Below are 6,370 nucleotides of genomic sequence, written 5' to 3' on the forward strand. Positions count from 1 at the left end.
GTACATTAACTCGATGTACAACTAACAATGATCTCACTATGTTGATGTACATATTGCCTAAATGTTTAAATAGTGAATTATGTGATAATTTATGCTATAGGTCATTTTCTGCTATTCGAGACTCATTTGTAACTTAGCTCTTGTTGACCATATATCCTAGAGCATATGACTTTCCTTTATAATTGTAATTTTGCATTCTTTCAGGTTAATCGAAATATTTTTCGTACTATGTATTTAATATACCAGTATTCAATACATGGTATAATTGCATTTGAAGTTCCATATATCATTGTATAAAGATCTACGTAACTCTTGCACTCACAATGTCCAAGGTACTTCATTGCTCTACACATATTGTGCTTTAATATTGCTGAACTTTCGATATTTTTTTGTCCTGTCACAACTGTCAATGTTAACTGGGTTCGAGAGCTTTGTCAAGCGGTCGTATAGGCTGCTTTCTCTCTCTTACCCACAGTTTGTACTGCTGCACACTTTACTGCAAACTGAAATAAAGCTTTCATTCAATGATTTCATTTATGCCTTCAAGCTCAAGAATTACCGGAATATCAATGCCTTCCATAGCAAACCTGGGAAACGCATATAACTAGTGTCATCCTCAGAACTCGTTACAAGTAGCTATGACTTTCGAAGTCACCAGCTACAATTCGTAAATGTCAATATGTACAGTAAAATAATGTCTTCGAGGAGGAACTATTGAAACATCCATTGTGCATGTGAAAGTATTGAAATTCGTTCAACTATTAATTTCGGTTTCGAGCGCAATAATGTCCGTCGCGGAGGGTGATCTAGCTCAAGAACAACAATTGTGCAGTATGCTATGGGGGTTTTTTTCGAACAATTATGCTAACGATAAGGAAGAACACCGCGTAAGACCTCTTTCCGGGTGCCGTAATGAGAAGTAACTTTCTTGAGAAGTAATTTTTCTTCGGTAACAGAACTGCTGATGGCACGATGCGGGTGCCTGACCACGATAGTTATTTATTTAATACCTTACAGATAACCACACTCTCTCGTTTGAAACAAACTCTGCAGTGTAATGTCGAGGAAAGCTCAGTTTTCAAGTGATGCAAAAAAAGCTCGAGCTTACACGAGATACACTCTAGCCAATGATTCATTACGTCACTGATGAAAGGGCAAAACGCTTATTATATTACACGACTGTAGGCCTTACCTTTGCTGAAGTCCATCTAGGCGTAAGAGGCAACTGAGGCACATCATAATACTCATGGTCAGGAGGTGGCAGTGGACCCAGGCCATAGACACCGAAGAATGCAGTCACCAATGCCATGATGATAACCTGCGTTAACATAATCACTTGCAAAACGATTGTTCTATTAATGGCAGCGAGTGCTGTTGTTTTACGAAGCATACACTTCTTTACGCCTCTCTCTGCCTTTTTGTGTCGTCTTCCTTCGTCCGTCGTTTTATTTGGCACCTTCGTTGTAACATGTAAAACCAAGTCGCCCAGCAGCGCTTGCTCAGTTTTGAGAGGTTGGTAGTAACCGATAAAGGGTTGTGCCACAGCGAGCACATGCTATAAATTCATTATCCAGGCAAAGAATACCTAATATGTCGGAAACAGAAAACTATAATTTATATAGGAATATATTTGAGCGGCACTGTCTTTGGGCATTGATATTGCTGATATTGTTACAGGCTACGCGGTCGCGTGTTACGACAGCGGTTCCGGGTTCTTCTATTCTTTATTTTTAAGGTTGACAGGGGAAGGGGAACAGTTATCTTTGCGAATTCCTCCGCCCGGTTGTCAGACTAAACGCCGCACGCAACATCCGCGTCACTTCAGGGAAGAGCTTTGCGCCGATCCTAGTTCTCTTGCATGCGTATTCATGCTAACGACAATTACATCTTGTAGTCAGATATCTCGCAGCGCACACACGCTAGAAGAATTCTTTCAACTGATACTACGTAGAAACACGACTGCCTCTAACTTTTCAATACAAAAATACCCACTTACTGCAGTTAACAAAAAGTTAATTAGTCTATTTTAGTTATATGGTCTGCTGACAGCGACAATTGTCATCTCACTTTGTGTGGCCCTGGAAACACAGCTTACTTGCACAGCTGGTCTGCACGTTCCTCCCTGCGCATCATTTTAAGAAAACCCCAAAGCTTAATTTTGAACACCCTGTAGTTTGGAACAAAGTCCTTGAGAAGTTTATTGAAATATATTGCATCGTAGCTGTTGTGGCCTCATACTAATAAATCTTTCGGTTGGCCGTGTTGACCGCTGCCACCACCGCAGGTGTGCGTTGCTGCTATCGCCAGGAATGAAAATTATAATGCACGGTTCCCACAGGGATCGAACCCGGGCCCTCTGTGGTGTAATCAGCTACTCTACCACGGCGTGCAGAACTAGGTGCTGCAGCGATATCCTCTATACACGCGTCCCAGCGCTAGAGTAGTCACGCTATGTGAGGTGCGTGGCGCTTAGCGTCCAACGTGCACACTTTGTTTTGCAGTTGCATACTGTTGTACCAGATGGCTCGCCATCTAGTACTTTCATTGCATTGTACCAATTGCCACGCGATGTGAAATGCAGGCCGCGTAACGTCGATAGGCGAAAATTTGCATTGCAGTTGTGTTGCATTCCACCAGGTGCCACGACCTGCAGCTGTTGCATCGTGTCGTTCCACGTGTTGAGGGATGTGACGTGTTTGCCATATTGTCTCGATACTTTTCCTTACTCCTCGCTACACGTTATGGCGCTTCCTCACAAAGTACGAACCGTTGCTGATGAAGAGAATTGTACAGTTGTGCGCGCGACTGCAACCAGGTAGCGCCAAGCCCAGCAGACCGCTATGCAAAGAGCAGCACTAGCAGCAGCTCACCGTTGACGCAGTGTGGACAGTTCAGTTGGTTCTCGTGAAAATGGCGCAAAGTGACTTCTCCGCGAACACCCCCTAGCGCGCACTGCCGAAAATACAGCCGCTATACAACCTCTCCTTTGGCCTACGCTGTGACTGTGTCGTGTGTGTCACGCAGGCCAATGAGTTTTCAGAGCGAAGCTCTGAGGCGCCCGTTCTTGTGTTTGGTGTTAGCGCTCATCGGCGTAACCGCCTGACCCGCTCGTAGCACTGCTCAAGCGTTCGTCGTCGTCTTCCACCAAACCTGGCTCCCATGCCGCTCACCATGCCAGCGTTCTGATACTGCCCCTCCCTCTGCAAAGGCGCTGACGGCACTGACCCATCGACAGTAAGTGCGGCAATTACTGTCTGAAGTTTATTGCCTCAATATATTGCGACATGACTACACGAATCGAGCTGCGCTCAAATTTTCCATTCGGAAGTGTCGTAGTCTCAGACACTTTTTGTAGGCATTGCTGTGTCACATATGTTTGCAATTTTTGGTAGGACAACAAGCAGTACCACCCATCGCTTGATCCGTTATTTTTTTCTGAACAGAATATACGACATTGGAGGTTGCCGAAACAGCGCTCGCTACAATTTTGTAACGGCAGCGAGGATTTCGTAGAAATATCCGAATACATAAGCAGGTTCATAACACGGTTGCCTCGCCCCTCATCTCCCTGCTTTCCTGTAACCAGTAATACCGTTTCTTCGCGCTCAAGAGAGGTGACAGCACTTGTTATACCTGTATTGTTGGTTTTATATTCTGGCCCTAAGGATAAGACAACGGGCGCCGCAAAATAAACATCTGTACTTCTATTTTTGCTGAAATGAACTGACCCTAGATGACGATAACCTTACTTGAAAAGCATGGAGACCTGCATATGATAGATACCAAGCGCACGTTAATGAGAATGAGCTTTGTCTTGTTCAGAGTACATGTTCTTAACAGTTCCAGCCCAATTGCTATGTACGATCAGTGTATCGTTCCACTAAAAGCAGAACAGGGAAAATGATTTGGTTTATCATAAGCTCAATTCCGAAAACAATTATGAACTATAATTGTGCTGTAGAAAGTGAAATTGGTTACTTTTGATTTGAAAATGCCAATCAGTAATTAAATGCTTGTACATCTGCGGCATTATCGTGCCACTATCTACTGCCTCAGAAAAAAGGAATTAAACTAGTCAACGAATTCAACCATATGAGCCTGCGTTTCAAACGTTCTTATGCAGTTGGTTACATTGCATACATTTCTGAAGGTGTTAAGCTATATCAGGTACACTTGCACTGACGTAGAGATGAGGCACGCAGTTAAATGCTTAAAATTACTGTGCATCCTAAAGGTTATTGTATTCCAAGAAGCATTCGCTTGAACTTACCTGCAGAATCATGTTTCAGCCGCCGTGCCTTAGTGGTGTTTTGCGAATACGTCCACGTGCCCAGAAGCCTGGAACTGCACAAATGATCTCAGACAACTGCTCGGAAGTGGAGATTTCACTCATTCTTATAGAGGAGAGGGAACTACAAGGTTGTCTGGCTCTTCAATGCGGCCCGACGTGCTCAGTGGACGCGTGCTCTTCATGCTCTTGATGCCTGATTCACCACAAGCCCGTGTCACTGCGTGACGACCGCACCGTTTACGCCATTCTCTTCCAGGTTAATCACGAAGCGGGCTTCGTCCCCTGCTCGTGATGCTTGCTCACGCCGCGTGTGCAACTATATTTTATTCGCTCATATGAATATTGAATTCACCATGAACTTCGACTCTCCAAATTCTTGCACATATCGTCGCCCTTACAGAGCCGTGCTGCTCTCAAGTACTAACGCTCTCATAGGAAGCGGTCCTGCAACTTTGAAGGGGTCAGAAGCGCACAAAAATGATAACGTCTATTTTGCTCGGTGGACGCCACCCTTATTTACACTTATCCTTATTCTTATTGGATTTCGTCCCGATGTAATACAACATGCGTTCATCACTTACCGATGGCTAATTAGGATTACTGCTATAAAATTTCAGCAAAAAATGTGACCCTAATTGTTGCTCTTCATTCGTCCATTCACCGCGAATAACAATCCGCTTATGCGCAGAAGCGGCAGCTATAGTGGAAACAGTGAAACAGCAATGTGTAGCCAAGTGTCTAACAACACAAGCTCCGAGCTTGGCCTAAGTTCGCTCGCGAACTGAAGGCGTTGTGCAGTGGACACATCGTATTGAGGATGCACGTGTAGCGGGGCGTGAACAGCTGGTACGTAAAAGAAAGCAACACTTAAGAGGAAGCTTTAGCTCGGGCCCAACTCCGATGCGGCCTATTCAAATACATGTAAAACGCAAAAACGCTTTTCTGAGATCACCCCTGGGCCGATTTTAATGGAATTTGTTGGATTTGAAAGAATCCAATTTAATTTCCATTAATTTATCATTTCTTCATTTCATTTAATAAGCACAAGTAATTTCCCCTATGTTGTCCTTGGTGTCAATGTTTGTTGGCTTCTTATGTTATCATCTTTTTCCGTTATACGAGGTTTGGAGAAGGCTCCTCGATACCCTCTACAAACTAGAAATAGTACAGTGTTTACATTTATTTAAAGTTAGAGGCAGGATATGGGCAGTGTGTAAACAAAATTTAACGTATGTGCACCAACTACGACCCTTCGCAGTAAATTACGTATGCAGGCTACCCAAACCGTTAGAACTGTGTTTGAGGAACAGCGCACAGCTTAACATGCTGATATGAGAGAACTGTGCACTCCAACACGAACACGTCTCGGGTATACTGGGAAAACCATACGGACAATGTTCTGGCACAGAAAAAATGCATGTGGATGAATTAATGTATTCGTAAAATGCATTTGCCAAGGGTCTGAAGAGGGTAGATGCTGGCAAGGTTTTAAACGGACCAGTCACGTAGGGGCAAGATTTTAAAAGGTGCGATTTAGTTAGACGCAACTGAAAGTTTATTGCAGGTGCTCGGAGCTAACAGCTCTTTTGGAAATTGCGTTGTAATATTTCAAGGTCACCGAAGTCTGCAGTAATTCTGTCATCTTGCTGGGCAACTCCGCCTTGCGACTCGTGCTTCTGTGCAAGGCATAGCATCGTACAATATATAAGCAGTAACGTTCGCGTCCTATCACAGCCGAAATACGCATATTGTGCACGCATTGAAGGAGGCAATATAATCTCACTAAAAATATTAAGTAGCTTCTACCTTATTATTTACGCAATATATTCTTTCATCTTCAGAAGAGACGAATTTCGGGCGAGTGAGTGATGCATATTCGTCTACCGTGAAATGAAACAGACGGAACCGAGAAGAGACGAGAAAGACGGGACAGGCGCTACTAAGGGAGCAGCGCTATTCTCGTTTGTCTCGCATTCCTTCTTTTTTTTTTTTCGGCGGGGGGGGGGGGGGGGGGGGAAGAGGGGCGGCCATTGCGCTTCACCTTAGTGAGATGTTTTTTTTTTTTTCTTGGTGTTGCTG

This window comes from Dermacentor andersoni, chromosome 2 (genome assembly GCF_023375885.2).
Source record: "Dermacentor andersoni chromosome 2, qqDerAnde1_hic_scaffold, whole genome shotgun sequence".
In the NCBI taxonomy this organism is placed as follows: domain Eukaryota; kingdom Metazoa; phylum Arthropoda; class Arachnida; order Ixodida; family Ixodidae; genus Dermacentor; species Dermacentor andersoni.